General features: G+C 40.5%; 1 non-coding gene across 1 annotated transcript; it reads right to left on the reverse strand.

Moving 5' to 3' along the window:
- Nucleotides 1-10240: 10240 nt before the first annotated feature.
- Nucleotides 10241-10347, reverse strand: LOC126004722 (U6 spliceosomal RNA). Its single transcript, XR_007493984.1, has one exon. It is a non-coding gene; the product is annotated as a U6 spliceosomal RNA (small nuclear RNA).
- Between the last annotated feature and the right edge of the window lie 11163 nt (nt 10348-21510).

Raw genomic sequence — 21510 nt, forward strand, 5'->3', positions numbered from 1 at the left:
TCCCATATGGTCCCCCGTGCCTGCCAGGAGCTAATTCTGAGCAGACAACCAGGAGTAACCACTGAGCAATGCCAGGTGTGGCCCAAAAACAAAAACAAAACAAAACAAACAAACAAAAAAAGAGTTTAATTCTGGAAAGTTGACACAATTATTTTATTTAGCAGAAATAAATTTCCCAAATTCTTATTTTTGCTTAAAAGTTAAAACTATTTGCCTTATAGTGACAGAATCACTTCATTTAATTATTTAACTCAGATTTTATTTTGAGATATTTGTAGATTTTCATAGAGATATAGAAAAAAATCTCAATATGACAAGATTTGATGTTCCCTTTACTCAGTTTTCCACAGTGGTAACATCTTGTAACTCGAAAATACAACTTTACAACCACAATATTGACACTATGAAAGTCAAAATACAGAAAAAGGGCTGAGGTAGAGTGCATGCCTCCTATGTGTGAGAGTTTGCTTCCATTTTTAGCCCAGAAAAATTTGAAGAGTAACTTTGATTACCATAAGAATTCTTCTATGGGAGCCGGAGAGATAGCATGGAGGTAAGGCGTTTGCCTTGTGTGCAGAAGGTCGGTGGTTTGAATCCCGGTATCCCATATGGTCCCCTGAGCCTGCCAGGAGCGATTTCTGAGCGTAGAGCCAGGAGTAACCCCTGACCGCTGCTGGGTATGACCTAAAAAAAAAAAAAAAAAGAATTCTTTTAGTAGTCTTCATCTAGCCATAGCAGTTTCCTTTTTGTTCTTTTCCTTAACTAGAAATTATAAATTTGTTCTTAGCTCTATAATTTTATCATTTCTACTAATAAAGTGTGATATAGAAATTTAAGTGATTTACTTAAAATTAAACTTGTATAATTGTCTGCAGATTTTCCCAGGCTGTGTGAGCCATTTTTATTTCTTTTTATTGTTAAGTCTCTATGACACCTTGGTTTATTTAATCATTTGCTTGTTGAAGGACATTTATATTATTTCCAGTCTTAGGCTGTTATCAATAAACTCTCTAGAAATGTTTTCAAACTTTTCTGTACAGATATGAGTCTTATTTTCTCAGGGATACATGCCTAGGATAACAGTTGTTGGGTCATATGGCAATAACATATATACTTTTATTGTTTTGGTTTTGCGTCACACCCGGAGGCGCTTGGAAGTTTCTCCTGGCTCTGCGCTCAGAAGTCACTCCTGGCAGGTTCGGGGACCACATGGGATGCCAAAATTTGAACTGGGGTCCGTTCTATGTTGGCCATGTGCAAGGCAAATGTTGTGCTATCACTCTGGCCCCAGCATATATACTTTTTTAAGAAACTGCCAAAATGACTTGCAGAATGGTTATTCCATGTTACATTCCCACCAGCAGTATATGAAAGATCTACTTTCTCTGCATCTTCACCAGCTTTTGATATCACATTCTTTATTAAAATAGATTGTTTTTAGAGTAGTTTTAAATGCACAGAAAATTGAACAGAAAGTGATTATTTTTGTTATATTCCCTGTTCCTACATGTGCACAGCCTCTCCCATGGCTAACATCTTGCACAAGTGGTAAATACTTTAACAAGTGGTAAACTTGTTATAAATTATGACATATTAGCATCCAAAGTCCAGAGTTTACCTTCGGTTTTCCTCTTGGTACTATTCATTTTATGGATTTGGCAAGTGTCCAAAAATACTTTGACAGCCTTGAAAATCCCTTTGTACTCTACATCTGCATCTCTTGTCCTCCCTTCTCCCCACCCTATAACTCCAGGAAACCACTAATCCTTTGACTCTAGATTTTTGCTTTTTAGAGCATGTTATTTAGTTGAAATGATATAGTCTTTTCAGATCTGCTTCTTTCACTTGTTACTAGTTTTAAATTTTAGGCCTTCTTGTATCTCGTTATGATTTTAATTTGCATTTCCTGCATGACTAACTGAACATCTTTTCTTTTTGGTGAATCATACCTGGAGAGGTTCTGGTCCTACTCCTGGATCTGTTCTCAGTGTTCAGGATTTCATGTAATACTGGGGATGGAAATCAGGCCTCCCGCAAGCACAGTGAGTGCTTTATCTCCCGAGTTATCTCTCTGACTTTCAAACCTATTTTTTTGCCCTTTCTTTCTATTTTTTGGGTGGGGCATGGGCAGTTAGGTGACACCTGACAGTGCCAAAGGTTACCTGTTACTGGTGCTCCAGGGTGACTTTCAGAACTGTTCAGGAGATCATATTTGATTTCTCTTTGTTGAATATTTGGTTTGAAAGTGTATTTTCGTTAAGAGACTATTTTATTAGAGCACAAGAGTTTGAAAAAGTTCTGTTTGTCAATCTTGAGAAAGTCCAGTTGATCAGTTTTCCTTTCCAGTTGGGGAAGGGAATATCTGGCCCACAGGTGAAGGAGGCCTGTGAAATCATGTGATTTGTCCCTAGAACATGCTGGGACAGACACATCTGTTTCTTGTTTTTTTTTTCTGTGGCCCTCTGCCTGGACTGTGTGTCTGTGAATGTTAGAAATATCCAAAGGCTCTTGGCAGAAAAAGCCACCCCCTATAGATGATATTTTCTGTGCAAAGTCTAAGAACTCACCCTTGATGATTATCTTTAGAAAAGATAAGTATACATATTATTGAGGAGGGAGTTGGACCACAAATGGCCGTGCCCAGGATGATTGCTCCTCATGGTGCACAGGAGACATCCATGCTGGAGACTGAATCCCTTCTTGTGCACATAAAGCAGAGCGTGAGCTCATTGAGTTATTTCTCCAGTTCATGCATTTTTTGTTTGCTTTTAGGCCACACACAGTGGTGCCTGGGAGCTATTGTCAGCTCTGCCCATAGTAGGAATGGTGTCATTCCCTGTAGTATATGTGTGACCATGGTGTATCAGGGACAGAAAACAGGAACTCTCATCCCCTGCCCAGGCAAAACACGAACTGCAGCTTCTTTTTTTTTTTTTTTTTGGTTTTTGGGCCACACCCTGTGACGCTCAGGGGTTACTCCTGGCTATGCGCTCAATGTTGCTCCTGGCTTCTTGGGGGACCATATGGGACGCCGGGGGATCGAACCGCGGTCCATCCTAGGCTAGCGCAGGCAAGGCAGGCACCTTACCTCCAGCGCCACCGCCCGGCCCCGAACTGCAGCTTCTTGAGCTATCTTTATGGCAACCCACTTACTATTTTAATTTTAAGTTTTGGCCACACTCTGATGTGCTCAAGGCTTACTTAAAAGCCTTCTGTGCTTCTAAGGATCACTCCCTGTGGTACTTGGATACTGTGGTACTTGGGGGAATATATATGGTGCTGGGGATTAAATCAGGGTGAGTTGCATGCAAAGCAAGTGCCTTGGTCTGGAGCAACAGTACAATAGGTAGAACATTTGCCTTACACGTGGTAGACTCTGGTTTGATCTCAGGCATCCCACACAGTCCCCTGAGCATCTCTAGGAGTAATTCCTGAGTACAGAGCCAGAAATAACCTCTAAGCATTATCAAGTGTCGCCCACAACAAAATATGAACATATGGGCATAAAAAGATGAATGGAGAAGATACAAAAATGATTTTGTGTAAATGGGAGGGAAAAAGATAAAACCCAAGGGCAAGGAGACAAAGAGCAGCTTTATATGTTATGACGAACCTAAGAATGGGAGAAGAATGGGCCCCACTAGAGAGGAATTCACAGGACAATAAATCTGAAGAACATGTATTTGGCAATTAAAGTTTGCCCTGCCATATAGCTAGGTCATGTAGATAGAGTGTTATCTGAGTAATAACTCTCTAGGCCAGGCCCTCTTCCTAAGTCCTTTTAATTAAGAGTGGTAAAAGTTTTCCCTTGAGTCTGCTGGATCTTGATTGCTTTCAGTTTAAAATAATCCATATGCCAAAGTGGTATATTTGGGGGTTGTTCCAAACCCGTTCACCAGCCTAAAAATAGCCCACAAAAAGACTCCCAATTAAAAAGAATCCACTTAATGAGTCTACTTTCTTCACACATGATCACTGGGTGTTCAGTTTCCAGTTAGTAAATGCTCTTGCTGAGATTTAGCCAGAACCTTCTGACTCTAGAGCCCCATTCATTCAAATGTGGCTACCAGGCTATGAGAAAAGAAAATGAAGTTGCTCTCAGTTGGCCAGATACATTCCACCGGAACTTCAAAGAAGTCAGAAGGAGACCCCAGAAACACCTGAGGTGAAACATGACCTTTGGTGGAATAAAGTGAACTAGTGATAAGTTTGCTTTAACCAAAAAAGATCTTTATTGGATTTCACATTCCAACCTGAGAAGACTGGACTGAAGAATGATCAGAATTACAAACACGCCTTCCTCCAGCAATTCTTCCTGTTCCCAGCTCTCCAGGCTCTTCTGTCCTGGCTGTTGAATTGTCGGCTCCAGGTCTATGGCAGCGATGTGCTGTAGTTGGCGCACCTCAGCCCTAAGAGCTGTGTGCAACAGAGGTCTTTCTGCTCCACTTTGAAGACTACGAAAGGATTTGATGTCATAGCATCTAAGGTTAGGTGCCAACTTCTTGCTACTGAGTATTTGGCCCAATTGGGTTCAAGTGCGCACCCTGGTGGCTGTGGATAAGAGATGGATAAGGAATAAGAGAATTTCTGTAGGGAATTGTTAAGGACTTGGGGAGATGACTGCCGGTCTTGGAAAGTGCAAAATTCCCTTTGATGCAACATGGATAGAGTTAAATGATGTCATGGTAAGTGAAATAATGCAGACAAATGCCTAATGAACTCACTCATCTGTGTGTACAGAGAGTCAGAATAAGAGACTAGAGACAGTACAAACACTGAAAAACTCTGGGCATTGGAATACAGAAACAGTGACTGAACAGTGAGGAAAAGGGAAGAAGATGAAGAAGACCAGAATAGAAGAGGCTTAGGGACAGTGGTGGAAGTCGTGGGCATTTTGGTGATTTTGGAGTGTAGTAAAGTGGAGTAGTGTTTTTGGTTTGAGGGCTAAACGCTCCGTCTCATGCTCCAGGGCTAAGGAGTGTCCCTCTGGCAGTACTTGGGGGACTATAAATGGTGCCTGGGATTCAAACAAGGGCTTACACCCTATACACTCTTTCTCTCAAATCTGGAGGAAAGGAATAAATGAACAGAAATATAGTATACCCAGTTAAGAAATCTAAATAAAGGGGCTGGAGACATAGCACAGTGGTAGGGTGTTTACTTTGCCCGCAGCAGACCCAGGATGGACAGTAGTTCAAATCACAGCATCCTATATGGTCCCTGAGCCAGTCAGGAGTGATTTCTGAGCACAGAGCCAGGAGTAACCCCTGAGCACCACTGGGTGTGCCCCCAAAAAACCCAAAAACAAAACAAAAAAGAATTCAAAATAGAGAAAACAATCAATTCCAACTAAGTATAAATGTGTAATTTATGCATTATTTATACCTTATTAGTGGAAATTAGGACATAAAACAGAGTCTGACAACTTTATAGCTCCAAAAAGGACAAAAGGACTCAATATGAATTTTTAAATATGTATATATTTACATAAAATCATTCTATCACATTTAGAATACTTTAGCAAGTAATGAAAATCAAGACATCATAGTGCTGTGTAAAAAAAAAGAAAAGAAAATTGCCCAGGGAATTCTATTCCATAGCTCATAAATTATAAAATGCATGCAGTGCAAAACAAGAAATATGACAACTGGTAATTAATTATACCTTCAGCTTACCTCTTTGCCTCCAGGTCTAAATTTTATTCAAGCACTTGGCTAAGTGGACTCAGGACTTGCTTGCTCTCTCCTTTCTTCATACTCATCTAGGGAGCAAACTGCTGTATTTCTGGGCCTTGCATCTGGCTAGATAGAGGTATTGTTTAGGCTTTGGGATACAGGCCTTAATTAGGAGGTCCAGGGTTGCTCCAGTCCAGGAAGGTTATTCCAGGGTTCCCTTTGTGGAGGGAAGTAACTGCTGTGTTGTTGGCAGACATAAGGATCTTTGTCCTCCTCCCATCCCCTCTCAGGCTGTCCCTTTGGTGGTCTGGCCTGTTTTCTTCACAGGCTTTGGTTGGTCTTTATTTCTGCTGCACATGATCTTATGTGAGAATTTTTTCTTTTGCACTCAGTATTGCCCTTAGACTTGTGTTCTAAAGAGTGTCCCAGAAGAAAAGATAGCAAACTCAAAAGATGTACAGGACTTAAGATTCCACCTTGTTTCCAAGAAATCTATGTCAAAGTGTTTTGCAACTTCAAAAATCTACTATTTTCAGGCTTGAAAGATAGTACAGAGAGTAGCACTTTCCTTGCATAACTCCCACTTAGTTTTGATCTCTGGCATGGCATATGGGTCTCAAACCCAGCCAGTAATGACCTCTGAAAAGAGAGTCCTGAACACAGCCTTGTATGACCATCATCTCCCCTAAATTACTACTTTCCCCTCAAAAGTGTAGAAATACTAGGGAGTAAGGAGCCAAGCTGGTAGTTTAAGGGTATGGTAATTTCTCTCTGTGAGAAGCCACCATTGCATCCCTTTAGCTCTCTACTTTGGGCCAAAGAAGAGCTTGAAGAACACTTTGCCCCTGGCCTGATGAGACCAGACAGTGGAGCCTTACTGAGCCTCTATCCTTCTTTCTTTTCATTTACTAAATTAAAACACATTCCAATGACTTTTCTTAGCTGTTTTCTGTGTGTATGACAGATGTTTGTTATCTGTTCCTTATTGGTGCAAGCTTGCTCTTCTCCCTCATGTATATGAATGAGTTTCCTGAAAACCATACTAAAATCATACTAGAAAATGTGTGAGCTGTCACGTCTGTCTCTGCTGAGCATGAACTACTGACAATACCACATTGTGCTTCACTTAGCACTGCTTTTTTTTTTTAAATCTATCATGAGGTCCAGTAACTGACCCACTAGGGTGCACTCTCAGCAGTACAATCTCTTGACTGTCCCCCTATAAACTTGCACCAATAGGTTTAAATTCACAGGTGCAAATTGTATAGGTTATCTTTTTAATTTTTTTTTTTTTTTTTTTTGGTTTTTGGGTCACATCTGGCAGCGCTCAGAGGTTACTTCTGGCTCTATGCTCCTGGCAAACTTGGGGGACCATATAAGATGCTGGGATTTGAACCACCATCCTTCTGCATGCAAGGCAAACGCTCCACCTCCATGCTATCTCTTCAGGCCCCTGTATAGGTTATTTTTAGTGTCTGCTTATGGACATAACCACACAATCCATTTCATCTATTTGTTCATTCCTTCGTTCATTCATTCAACAAATAGTTTCAAATTGAGGATTCTTGGTTTTATAAGGCTATGTTGATTGTCTAATTGCATTGGCCTGTTTTTTTCATTTGTTTGGTTTTGGTTTTTGGCCACACCTGGCAGTGCTCAGGTTATTAGTCCTGGATGTACTCAGGAATCCCCCTTGGGGTCTTTGGAGACCATACTGAATGCTGGAGATTAAACCTGAGTCTGCTGTTGCCTGCAAGGTAAGTGTCCTGTTTGTCATACTATCTCTCCAGCTTCTTCATTCAGCTGCTTTTGAGTCTCATATAATGCCTATGTGTGTAATACAACACACCAAATACCAACATATGAAATACAATATGCCAAGCTCTACGAGATTTGGGGAAAACAGCCAGTACTTTTACTTATCAGATTTTTTTTAAATCTATATCACTTTACCAATGGCCCCTATTTCTCCCTTCAGACACAAGTAAAAGAACTTAGAAAAAAAAATTTGGGGGGGGGGGCCACACCCGGTGACGCTCAGGGGTTACTCTTGGCTATGCACTCAGAAATCGCTCCTGGCTTGGGGAACCATATGGACACTGAGGGATCAAACCACGATCTGTCTTAGGTTAGCACGTGCAAGGCAAACACTTTACCACAAACACTTTACCACTTGTGCCACCTCTCTGGTCCCAGGACTTAGAAATTTTGATGAAGAAAAGGAGTAGGTCGAAGTAAGGTGAGACTAGCTAAAAATCCTAAACAAAGATGTTCCCTCAACTTCCTCTTCCCAGTAACCTCTTCTTTTGGTATGTAAAAGTATACCTGGATTACAGGACCTTGCTGCCCACCTTGGTGGATTTGGTTCTGAATAATAATGAGAGAGTAATTATGGATTTAGGTGGGTTTAGAGGAGGCATGAGGCAAAGAGAGGCCATGAAGTGAAAGCAGACTGACTCCTATGACTCTTCCCGGGCAGCTTGGTATTTTATTTCTTCACCCCTACCCTGGTTCATCAGACCCATCCACCTAAGGGGTTAGAAACATGGTGTGTGCGTCAGTCCCACACACTGGTCCCCGGTTCAAGTTCCTGTTTAGGTTTCAGTTGTAAATTTAAAAAAAATCCTTGAATGCTATCCTCTCAAATCATCAGCCTTGGAAATCTAGTAGCTAAATGGATGTCTGTTTATCTAGCTCTAATCTAAATTATTTTGAATAATCTGCTGTCCCCTATTTATTTTGTTTAAATTTTCAGCTTTCTGTGATGTTGTCTCCTAAAGTAGCAGAAGATGCTTTTGTTTCTGAGCTCAGTGCACAGACAGATGCTAATTTTCTCATTGAGAAGGATGTCAGGACAAGTAGAACCACAACAATTTGAGGGACTGGCGTGTGTGCCCCTATTTAGATGTGCTGTAGCAGCTGAACAGCTTTCTCCAACCTCATTTTCATTTCAAATATTGAAAACACAAGTGAGGAGAGTCAGGTGTTTGCTTAGAGAATTTTTGGAACACATGGCAAAAAACTTGGTTTCAGAATCTTTGAAGCGCCTATTCATTCTTACAACATTTCCCATCTGCCTTTCATCAAACTCTTTGACCCACCCAATACTTTTAATGGAGGAGATAGAATATTCCATTCAAATTTTTGCAAATGAATGGAACATATTAGCACAAAGCCCTGGCAACAAACAACACATTTCAACAATTTTTGAAAGAACTTTTAAAGCTGAGACAATATTTCATTTAGATCATTATTATTTGTTAGGTGAAGCCTCATTCCCCACCCATATTTCCTAGGTAACTTGATCTTACCTGCAAGACCCCGCCCATTCCTGGGAGGGATCTTGGAAAAGGTAGATAAGCCTTTGACCCAGGGGATTCGGCCCTTTTGGCTTTTGGCTGGCGCACGCGCTTCTGGTCTTTGACCAGCATGAAGGTCAAAGGAAGATGGCTGAAAGGAGTTAAGATGCAGGGCTAAGAATAACTAGTGCTTGAAAGGTTATGATGTAGGCCACACACATGTGGTGGATAGGGTATGAATAAAGCTGATGCTTCCTGATGCCTGCCTGTGAGTGAGTTCAATACCCTTCGCTTTCCTGAACCCCAGACTCGTAGGTTGATGGGGAATGAAGCCACGTGGCCGGGGCCTAAGAACAAAGGCCTCCATCCATCGCCATCCACCACAATTTTTAATTATTTGATTCTACAGTTAGGCTTAAATATTATTCAGGGTACATTTTTTAAACTGCCAGTCAAATAAAATCGTGCCATCTTCCCTCTTCTCAGAGTGGTTGTCATTCTGTTTGACATAAATGTTAGGAAGTGAATAAAACATACTATTATATTCTTAATCCTCATTAAATCTAATCCTTATCCTTACACAAAAGACGGCTCCTCTATAATTAGAACCATTTTAACATTATATCATTTATTTTGAAAAATTATATTTTATGAATTGACAGTTATGCAAATCTCGCTCCAGTTTCCTAGTCTGACTCAGTTCTGACAATGTCTCTTGTCTGTATCATTGAGGTAGAATGGGATAGACTGGGAATGTGTTGCACATTCTTGGTTGTAAAATATTGGAACAAAACTACAGCCAATCAATGGCAGGGAGTGGAAGGTGGAGGTTAAAGTCAGACCTGCTGGTACTCGAGACTATCCTAGACTCAGTTCAGAAGTGAACCATGATGGTGTTTGGGGGTCCATACAAGGTGTCAGGGATTTCACTGGGTTTGTCAACACGTTTCAAGTTCTTTCCAAAAAATGACTTTTTCTTTAGAAACACCTATGGTAGGGCAAACTTCTTCTTCTTCTTCTTCTTTTTTTTTTTTTGGTTTTTGGGCGAAAAATATAAAATGCTGGGGCCAGAACAGTGGCACAAATGGTAAGGCCTTGCATGTACTAATCCACGACAGACTGCGGTTTGATCCCCCGGTGTCCCAAATAGTCCCCCAAGCCAGGAGCGATTTCTGAGAGTATAGCCAGGAGTAACCCTTGAGCGTCACCAGGTGTGGCCCAAACCCCAATATATATGTATATGTATATATACATAGATATATCTATATCTATATGGTCCGCTTCACAAATTTGTGTGTCATCCTTGAGCAGGGGCCATGCTATTCTTCTCTGTGTCATTCCAATTTTAGTATATGTGCTGCCAAAGCGAGCATGGGCAAACTTCTAAACTCAGATGCTCCTGATCTCTGTCCTTAGAATTATGTACCCAACCTGATCTCTGTTCTTCCTTATTACGTACCCAACCTCCACCTTTCATATCTGTTAAATACTCTGTTAAAATCTGTTAAAAACTTTCAACAACTGTCTAAAACATCCCTAATGTCGACTCTTCCCCATATTTCCATTTACTCTTGAACAAATACTCAAAGACCAAAAGGATTTAAACAAAGACTTTGGCTGATTTTTGTCTAAGAACTGCCGAAACTCTGCCTACTATTTTGTCTGTCCCTCTTGAACTTGAGCTGTCAGGAGGATACAAAAATGCACGAGGCAAGAGCTGCCTTTCTATGTAGTAATGGAGACGAGACATATAGAATCAGCAAACTTTACTCACTACTTCGTGCCAGAAATTTCACCAGCCATAAACAGGATGAAAAATGGAAAACACCAACTTCTCTGGGAGGGGAAACCATGATCAGGGAAGGAATTTTGTCATAATGAGGTCGACTTATTCAACTGCAGGGATTCAGGCCCCTGTAATTTCCCCAAACCTGGGTAACTCAAATGCATCATTTGTGTGACTAGTAGGCTGAATTTGCACTCTGCCTGACGGAATTAATTAATTATATTGCCATACTCAGCAACTCTCAAGTGTTATTCTGGCTCTGCACTCAGAAAACACCCACTCCTGGCAGGCTTGGGGGATTACATGGGATTTTGGGGATTGAACACAGATCAGCCATGGGCAAGTCTAATTCCCTACCCACTGTGCTATTGCTCCAGCCCCAGTATTCATTATTTCTTAAAGAAAGAAAGACCTGGAGAGATGTAGTATAGAATATAATATTTTTGTCTTGCAAGTGGCTAACCCAAATTTGGTCCCTGGCACTACATATGGTTCTTCAAGCTCTGCCAGTGATCCCTGAGCACAGAGGCAAGAATAAGCTCTAAAAACTGCCAGGTATGTCCCCAAACCCCAAATTTAAAAAATTTAGTATTAATTATTTTTAAAAGGAAGACATAAAGTTCATCTTCAAAGGGCTCACAAAAAAGAAAAAGGGAATACAATGTAAAGTATTTGGCATCAGTGTGGTCTCGGCTCTGAGACACAACTGGTCATAAGATGTTGAGAAGGGCCACACAGAAAGAGCCAAAGGGAGAATTATCCAGAGCAGGAAGATATCCCACAGGAGAGGGTGGCAAACACATTCCCAGCATGAGAATGTTGGCTTCCAATACTGACTTTAACAATCATTTAAAAAAAAATCATAAAATATTTTCCTAAAAATTTGCTGTTTTCTAGGTGTTCCTTGGCATGTCTTATAATCAGAGCTGTAGTTAGTTCAGATTTCTACTTAATTTCACCTCCAAGACACCTGGCCAGACTTTCCTAAATAGAAAGGTGAGGGCGAGGCCTCCCTGTGACATCCAGGACAGGTTTTCCTAAGATGGGTTGTTTTGCTTGTGGATGGTTTGGAATTGATCTGAGTTCAACCCGAGTTCTGCAGTCATAAGAAAAAATAATCACTCCCTGAAGTTCCTAGAAAAAAAATTGATGTTATAAATGGATTATAACTTATAATTGGGGTTATAACTTTGCTCCTGTGCCTATCTTTCTGGTTCTTGATTGCTGGAGTTTTGAGTAGCTTGAATTTCAAAGTTGGTGCTATGTAGAACGGAGACGATGAAACTAAGTGGGGAATGTGGGAAAGTGATGGGGGTGGGGGATGGGTGGGCTGATGCACTGGCCATAGGATATTTGTGGAAAAGGTCAAATGATGCTCTCAAGAATGAAATATGTTTCTATTAAAAGGGAAGTACATTTTTATACAAGAAAATGATGACACAGTAATTGTGCTAGTTTGGCTTTTTGTTTTCTTGCTAATATTACATCACAGAATCACACAAGCGTGGCGAGAAGGGGACATAAAAATAAGTTATCAATGCACTATTAACTCAGCGTGCTCTTACCTATTAATAAGACATTGATGTCTCCTCTTATGCATGTCCCATCGAGAAGCACTTTCTCATTACCTCCAAGCGGCATACACCAAATGGCTTTTTTAATATACTCATGCCTGTAGATGCTTGGTGCTAAAGACTTGTTTAAATGGTCAAAGATATCCTATTTAAGAAACAGGAAACACTTACATTGCACATTATCAACATTAGAATAGAATCTCATTATCCATTAGCTGGTATTTGTGCGATTTATAACTCACTTTAGATTGAGTTTTGCAGAATTTCATGATCTTTGCCATATCATCAGCTAAAAACGTACGTACTGTGTCTTTGCTCATCCGTTTGGTATTATTAGCTCGGATTATGGCTTTGTGTTTTCTAGACTGCAGAATTCTTTTAAGAGATGCTGCTAATTAACTATTAAATTAATGCTTGGATGAAGTTATCTTCATAACAGATAAGCTACTTGGAAATTGCTTCTAATAAAATGGAATGAGTTAAAGATCTTTCTATTTTTGTTAACCTTTGCCTGTCTTCTCTCAGATGGGAGACTATACTGCTGGTTTTTTTTTTTTAACTTGTTCTCTCAAAACTTTTGAAAGAAGGAAGTGACAGAGATCCTCTGTGAAATGGCTTGTAGGAAATAAAAAAATACTTTAAATGACTACTTATGATCTCTGCTTCAGGACATATTTGGCACAATGCATCCAATTGTTCACTTAGAAAGAAAAAGAAGTTGAATAGAGGCAAATGCTTTAAACCATAAAAAGTAAATCACATAATTTAGAGAGAATTTTAAATGCAATATGTTGCAAACAATTTTTACAATTTTTAATTATTTTAAAAAATGCATCCCATACAATTTCCCAGATAAGTGAAAGCAGTTATTAAAAAATAAATAAAAAGGAAATGGAAGAGAAGAAAAATGAAAGAAAAAAGTGCAGTAATAAGCACATTTGTGAAATTTATTGTATCTCCAATAAAGCCATAAATACAATGGCAAAGGTTTAGTAAGCTCTTGTTAGCTGTCAAGTCTGTTAAAGTGGGGTGTTCTTTTTAGAATGACAGCATCAAACAAATGAAGTTGTCCAGACATTCAAAGTACTACTACTGATACTATGATTTTAGGGGCATATAGTTGGCTTTCAGGCCTCCTGGAAGAAGGAAGATATGAGGGGAGGTTTCCACACTCTCTCCAAAAAGCTCTAGTGATATCAGCCCACCAAAAGTGTAGTCAGGTTGGTGTCCCTGAAAGGACTGGTAGAGGGTCAGTGAGGATGCAGGTCATTGGGGAAACAGTGACTCTGGGTGATGAAGACAGCGTGACTCTGGCAGAGTTGGCACATGATCCACCTCTCCTCCTGAGATAGCCAGCTTTCTATTGCCTGGGCCAGTGTAGCCATAATTGCTAATGACTTGGTTTACATCTTGTTTGAGAAAAGAATGAGTCTATGGAGTTGGCTTGATTTGAACATGACAACTATATTAGTGGGTATGGTTATAGTTATTGTAGACTTTTTTGAGAACACCATCTTTCTTCTGTTGAAGAGAAGAAAAACTAAAATTCTAGAAAATTTAGTACTCTGGGGCCGGTGAGTTGGCGCTAGCGGTAAAGTGTCTGCCAAAAAAAACAAAAAAATTTTTTTATATTTTTGTATATTTTTAAAGCTATGACAGATCATTTTATTGGACTGAAAATTAAACATGGGTATGGGTTTTTTTTTTTATTTTTTGGGCCACACCCGTTTGACGCTCAGGGGTTACTCCTGGCTATGTGCTCAGAAATCACTCCTGGCTTGGGGGGACCATATGGGACGCCGGGGGATTGAACTGCAGTCCGTCCTACACTAGTGCTTGCAAGGCAGACACCTTACTTCTAGTGCCACCTTTCCGGCCCCTAAACATGGGTTTTGATTTAAATTACAAAGAAGGCTTGTTAAATAGAGAAATGGAGATAAATCTAGGCATTCGTGTTTGTATTCAATGCATGTCTCTTTCTAAAAATTCATTCCTTAAGGAAGGCAAAGAGTATATTTAAGGGCTGGAAAGATAATGTGGAGATGAGGGGCAAAGTAATAGTACAGCAGACAAGACTTCTGCCTAGCACATGACTGGCCTGAATTTAACCTTGGGCATTCTATATGGTTCCTCAAGCACTATCAAGAGTAGTTACTGAGTGCAACCCAACACTAACGCATATCCAGGTGTGGTCTCCAAAGAAATAAAAACAAAAGTTTGAGTGGTAGGGATTGTAAGGCATTTGCCATGCATGCAACTGCCCTTGGCAATGTATGTGGTCTCCCAAACAGAAGTGATCCCAGAAATGCCAGGATAATTCCTGAACACAGTGGTTTGACTTATTTCTTGCCCCTGCCCAAAACAAACACCCTCCATCCAAATCTGCATTTATTTAGCTTTTGGGCCACACCCAGCAAAACTCAGGAGTTACTACTGGCTTTGCACCCAGGACTCACTCCTGGTGGTACTCTAATATCTATGTGTGATGCTGAGAATTGAACCCAGGTCAGCCATGTGCAAGGCAAGTTGTACTATCACATCAGGCCTCCCAAGTCCCCATATTTAAACACTTAACTACCTCACCAATTCAACAACATAAATAATTATTGAAGACATTTAGGAAAGGAACAGGTTGAGAGGCAGGTAAGAAAGGAAAGCACAGAAATTTCCAGATCAGTTAAACCAAGAGCTGAAACCCAAATTTACCTTTTGGAGGAGAAAGGTATCTGGTTAACATATGCCAACATACAGCTGGTTCAAAACATACTGAGGACAGGGTCATGACATCAGGAGAGATGGGATAAGACTGCTGTAACACCATAGGGCATTCAAATTCCGGCATCCCATATGGTCCCTGTGCCTGCCAGGAGTGATTTCTGAGCACAGAGCCAGATGTTACCCTAAGCGCTACCAGGTGTGACTCAACACCCCCCCCCCCAAAAAAAAAAGACTGTTGTAACATTTGAGGAAGGAATTGCTGAATTTAACCCCTCACCCATCCTTCCCCCTTTCCCACAACCAATTCTGGCACCAGCACAGCTGACAAAATGGTGAGGCCATTCCTACTGGGCGAAAATTGATGCCTACTCTTTCTTCCTGGTGAGAAGTTTTGTTATCTTGTGGCCATTTTACATGATAAATAATCACTAAATTATCTCCTTCTTTCTTGATGCTAATCTATAAGATTTGTTCCCCTTTTCCTTTACTAACTGCGCCCCACTGCTTGCTTTCTTTATATGCCACATATGACTGAGACCATCTGCTGTTTGTATTTTTCCTTCTGGCATATTTTGCTGAGCTTGGTCTCACCTGGTTCCATCTGTGAAGGTAGATTCCAACTTTTCTATTTGTTGAGTAGGATTCTGCTATGTAAATGAGCCACTGTATTATATACCTCTTTGTCACTGAGAACTTGAATTGTTTCTGTATGTTGGTTATCATAAATAATATTGCAATGAACTAATGTTTAAAATGAGCTTGGTCCTGAGTTTAAGTCCCAGCACAACATGGTGCCTTGAGCACCACTGTGACTGAATCTTATAAAAAATGAGAACCTGGGGGCCGGAGAGGTGGCGCTAGAGGTAAGGTGTCAACCTTGCAAGCACTAGCCAAGGAAGGACCGCGGTTCAATCCCCCGGCGTCCCATATGGTCCCACCAAGCCAGGGGCAATTTCTGAGCGCTTAGCCAGGAGTAATCCCTGAGCATCAAATGGGTGTGGCCCAAAAAGCCAAAAAAAAAAAAAAAAAAAAAAAAAAGAGAGAAGTTGGAAGAAATGGATAAATTCTTGGTCTCTTATAACCTTCCACGGTTAAATAAGGAGGATGTAGCATATCTAAACACCCCCATCAATATTGAGGAAATTGAAACTGTAATCAAAAGTCTGCCCAAAAACAAAAGCCCATGCTTGGATGGATTCACGAATGAATTCTTTCAAACCTTTTAAGAGGATCTACTACAAATCCTGGCCAGACTCTTTCATGAAATTGAAAAAATGGGAATACTTCTAAATAGCTTTTATGAAACCAACATCACCTTGATACCAAAACCAGATAGAAATGCTGTCAAAAAAGAAAATTACAGACCAATATCCCTGATGAACACAGATGCAAAGATCCTCAACAAAATTCTGGCAAATAGGATCCAATGTCTCATCAAGAAGTTCATTCACTATGATCAAGTAGGTTTCATCCCAGGAATGCAGGATGGTTTAACATTTGTAAATCTATCAACATAATACACAACATCAGCAACAAGAAAAATAAAAATCACATGATCATATCAATAGACGCAGAGAAAGCATTTGATAAGGTCTAACACCCATTCTTGATAAAAACTCTCAGCAAGATGGGAATGGAAGGGACCTTTCTCAATATAGTTAAGGCCATCTACCACAAGCCAATGGCAAATATCCTCAATGGAGAAAAACAGAAAGCCTTTCCTCTAAATTCTGGTACAAGACAAGGCTGTCCTCTCTCAACACTCCTAATCAACATAGTACTGGAAGTACTCCCTATAGCGATTAGGCAAGAAAAAGATATCGAGGGAATCCAGATAGGAAAGGAAGATGTCAAGCTCTCACTGTTTGCAGATGATATGATACTCTACTTAGAAAACCTTAAAGACTCTACCAAAAAGCTTCTAGAAACAATAGATTCATATAGCAATGTGGCAGGCTAGGAAATTAACACACAAAAATCAATGGCCTTTTTATACACCAATAACGATAGGGAAGATACAAACATTAAGAAAAGAACCCCATTCACATTAGTGCCACACAAACTCAAATATCTTGGAGTCAACTAGACTAAAGACATGAAGGACAAAGAAAACTATAAAACCTTGCTCCAAGACATGAGAGGACATGTGGAAATGGAAACACATACCCTGCTCATGAATTGGCTGGATTAACATAATTAAAATGGCAATATTCCCCAAAGCATTGTACAGACTTAATCCTTCTAAAGATACCTCTGACATTATTCAAAGAAGTGGATCAAATACTTCTGAAATTCATTTGGAATAATAAACACCCTTAAATTGCTAAAGCAATCCTTGGGAAAAGAAATATTACTTTCCCCAATTTTAAACTGTATTACAAAGCAGTAGTTATCAAAACAGCATGGTATTGGAATAAAGACAGACCCTCAGATTAGTGGAATAGGCTTGAGTACTCAGAGAATGGTCCCCAGACATACAATCACCTAGTTTTTGAAAAAGGAGCAAGAAATCCTAAATGGCACAAGGAAAGCCTCTTCAACAAGTGGTGTTGGCACAACTGGTTAGCCACTTGCAAAAAAGCGAACTCAAACCTCCAGCTAACACCATGGATGAAGGTAAAGTCCAAATGGATTAAAGATCTTGATATCAGATCTGAAACCATAAGGTATATATAACAATACGTAGGTAAAACACTCTATGACATTGAGACTAAAGGCATCTTTAAGGAGAAAATAGCACTCTTCAAACAAATGGAAGCAGAGATAAACAGGTGGGACTATATTAAGCTGAGAAGCTTCTGTACCTCAAAGGAAATAATACCCAGAATACAAGAGCCACCCACTGAGTGGGAGAAACTATCACCCAATACCCATCAAATAAGGGGCTAATATCCAAAATATATAAGGCACTGATGGAATTTTACAAGGAAAAAACCTCTAATCCCATCAAAAAATGGGGAGAAGAAATGGACAGACTCTTTGAGAAAGAAGAAATACAAATGGTCAAAAGGCACATGAAAAAATGCTCCACATCACTAATCATCAGGGAGATGCAAATCAAAACAACTATGAGGTACCATCTCACACCACAGAGATTGGCACTCTTCACAAAGAATGAGAACAAGTAGTGCTGTAGGGGATGTGGAGAGAAAGGAACTCTCATTCACTGCTGGTGGGAATGCCATCTAGTCCAACCTTTCTGGAAAGTGATATGAAGATTCCTCCCAAAACTGGAAACTGAGCTCCCACATGATCCAGCTATATCACTCCTAGGAAATATACCCTAGGAACACAAAAATACAATACAAAAATCCCTTCCTCACACTTATATTCATTGCAGTGCTATTTACAATAGCCAGACCGTGGAAATAACCAAGATGCCCTTCAACAGATGAATGGCTATAGAAACTGTGGTACATATACACAATGGAATATTATATAGCCTTCAGGAGAAATGAAGTCATGAAATTTTCCTATACATAGATGTACATGGAATCTATTATGCTGTGTGAAATAAATCAGAGGGAGAGATAGACATAGAATAGTCTCACTCATCTATGGGTTTTAAGAAAAATGAAAGGCATTTTTGCAATAATTCTCAGAGACAAAAGAGATGAGGGCTGGAAGGTGCAGCTCATGACATGAAGCTCACCACAAAGAGTGATGAGCGCTGTTAGAGAAATAACTACATTGAGAACTATCCTAACAATGTGAATGAATGAGGGAAGTAGAAAGCCTGTCTAGAGTACAGGTGGGGTGAGTTGGGGAGGAGGGAGATTTGGGACTTTGGTGATGGGAATGTTGCATTGGTGAAGGGGGTGTTCTTTACATGACTGAAACCCAACTACAATCATATTTGTAATCACGGTGTTTAAATAAAGATATTTAAAAAAAGAAGAAATAACTATTAGATGTAGGAATGGTGCCTTCTGCTTTGCATTTTTGCTTTTTAAAAAATTTACTCTTTTGAGGGGCTATACCTAGCAAAGCTTAGGTGTTCCTCTTGGCTCTGCACTCAGGAATTACTCCTTGTGGTGTCAGGGGACTGTATATGGGATTCCAGGGGATTGAACCTGGGTTGGCCATGTTTAAGGCAATCACCATACCTCGTGTACTAATGCTCCAGCCTCAGCTCTGCTGCAGTTCTTTCCTAAGAGAGGAAGAAATGAGTCCAGTGGGAGTGGCGCAACACTCCGAATCAGGAACGGGAATTTGAAGCTGAGTGAATCTAGCATAAGAACTTAGAGCAGATGCCCTGTCAAAGGAGCATTTGTCTCATTGGCCAAATGGCTGTTTACTGTTCAAACATTAGGTGGGGAGACAGAGCACATCTGTCCAGCTGGCATAAATCTAGCTTTACCCAGACAAGAAGCCAGAAGTAAGACTTCAGGGGCAGGGCTATGGACTGACATGTAACCAGGAAGGGTGTGTGTGTGTGTGTGTGTGTGACCTTATGCTGTAAGGAAGTGATTTAAGTTCCACTCTCACAACAAACACATTTTTTTTTACTTGCCCTTTTCTAGAAAACCACTGGAATGTGACAAAAAGAGGTAAGGTTGGATATTCAAAAACTCGAACTGTCAGTTATACTGTTTCAAGGTGGCTATCCAAAGTCAAGCTGACATTACTGGTAGTTTACTGTTTTGTCATCCCTTTAAACAGGATAGAAAACGAAGATGCCTAGAGATGCAGTGTCTTAATTCTAACTTTAATTCTGCTTTAGTGTAATACTTAAAATATTTTCTCAGGGCGGGTGAGGTGGCACTAGAGATGAGGTGTGTGCCTTGCAAGCGCTAGCCAAGGAAGGACCGCGGTTCGATCCCCAGCGTCCCATATGGTCCCCCAAGCCAGGAGAGATTTCTGAGCTCATAGCCAGGAGTAACCCCTGAGTGTCAAATGGGTGTGGCCCCCCCCAAATTTTATTTTCTTGGGTTGAGGTTTTTTCCTGCTCATAATAAATAATATAAAGAAAAACGAGAAAAGAAAAATATTGTATCCACTGGATTAGAGAGACAGCACAGCAGTAGGGTGTTTGCCTTAAACATGGTCCTGGGTTTGATCCCTGGCATCCAATATGGTCCCTGAGCCTGTGAGGAGTAATTTATGCTTATTTTTGTTTGTTTTGTTTTGTTTTGGTTTTTTTTTTTTTTTTTGGATTTTGGGTCACACCCGGCAGTGCTCAGGGGTTATTCCTGGCTCCAGGCTCAGAAATTGCTCCTGGCAGGCACGGGGGACCATATGGGACGCTGGGATTTGAACCGATGACCTCCTGCATGAAAGGCAAAATGCCTTACCTCCATGCTATCTCTCCAGCCCCGTTTTGTTTTGTTTTTGGGTCACACCCGGTAGTGCTCAGGAGTTGCTACTGGCTCTGTGCTCAGAAGTCGCCCAGGAGGGATTTCTGAGTGCTGAGCTAGGAGTAACCCGTGCTTGCCACCGGGTGTGGCCACAAACCAAAACAACAAAAATTTTTTTCTTTGAAAAAGCAGCTACCTCCCTACCCAGAGGAATAATACTTGAGAAAAGATTGCAACTTTCCAGCTGCATATCTCCTCGGAGCCATTGATTACTGTTTATTCTTTTCCACAGTCTCATGATTCTAGACGCTATAGCTTGATAACAAAATGGGGAAATGATGAGAGTTTACACTTCTTATCCTTGACTCTACATAGTACTCCATCAGTTAACAAGTCATAATCCTTGGATGGTCAGGAGTTGGCTGGAAAAGCCCGACACCCAGTGGCCATATTTAGTACTCCAGCTTTCTTCTCCGGAGCTGTGCCCCCTTTCTGTTTGACAAGGGAAGAAATGACAGGACTGTGTGTGCTGCGCTAGTTTTTCACACTTTTCCATTTTGAACCTTCCTCACTTGTTTCCAGGGAAACAAGTGATCAAAAAGCAGAAGAGACACACAGAGCTTTCAATGCTCCACCTACAATAGTTTGGACTTGAGTTTGTCTTCTGAGTCAACATTACATTCTTTTCATTTTGTGTTGACATCCATAAGTACTTTGGGACTACTACCACCTTAGTGCTTGGAAGACCATGCATGCAGTGCGGGGAATTGAACCTAGGCACCCCATATGCAGAGTAATGTGCTCTAGTTCTTTGAGTCATTCCAATTCATGTTTTTTTTTTTTTTTGGTTTTTGGACCACACCTGGTGAATGCTTAGGGGTTACTTCTGGCTATGCGCTCAGAAATTGTTCCTGGCTCAGGGGACCATATGGGACACTGGGGATCGAACCTCGCCTGTCCTAGGTCAGCATAGTGCAAGGCAAATGCTTCACTGCTGCATCACCACTCAGTCACCTATGATTCATGTTATTTAGAAAAATATTACTATTATTACTTTTATTACTGTTATTATTATAGGGGGCCATCACAGTGTCCGGGATCTACCAGGGTTACTCAGCTTGGGTAGCACCAAGGTTTTGTCTGGAGGTACTGGAGGAAGGG

Source organism: Suncus etruscus, chromosome 3 (genome assembly GCF_024139225.1).
Source record: "Suncus etruscus isolate mSunEtr1 chromosome 3, mSunEtr1.pri.cur, whole genome shotgun sequence".
In the NCBI taxonomy this organism is placed as follows: Eukaryota; Metazoa; Chordata; class Mammalia; order Eulipotyphla; family Soricidae; genus Suncus; species Suncus etruscus.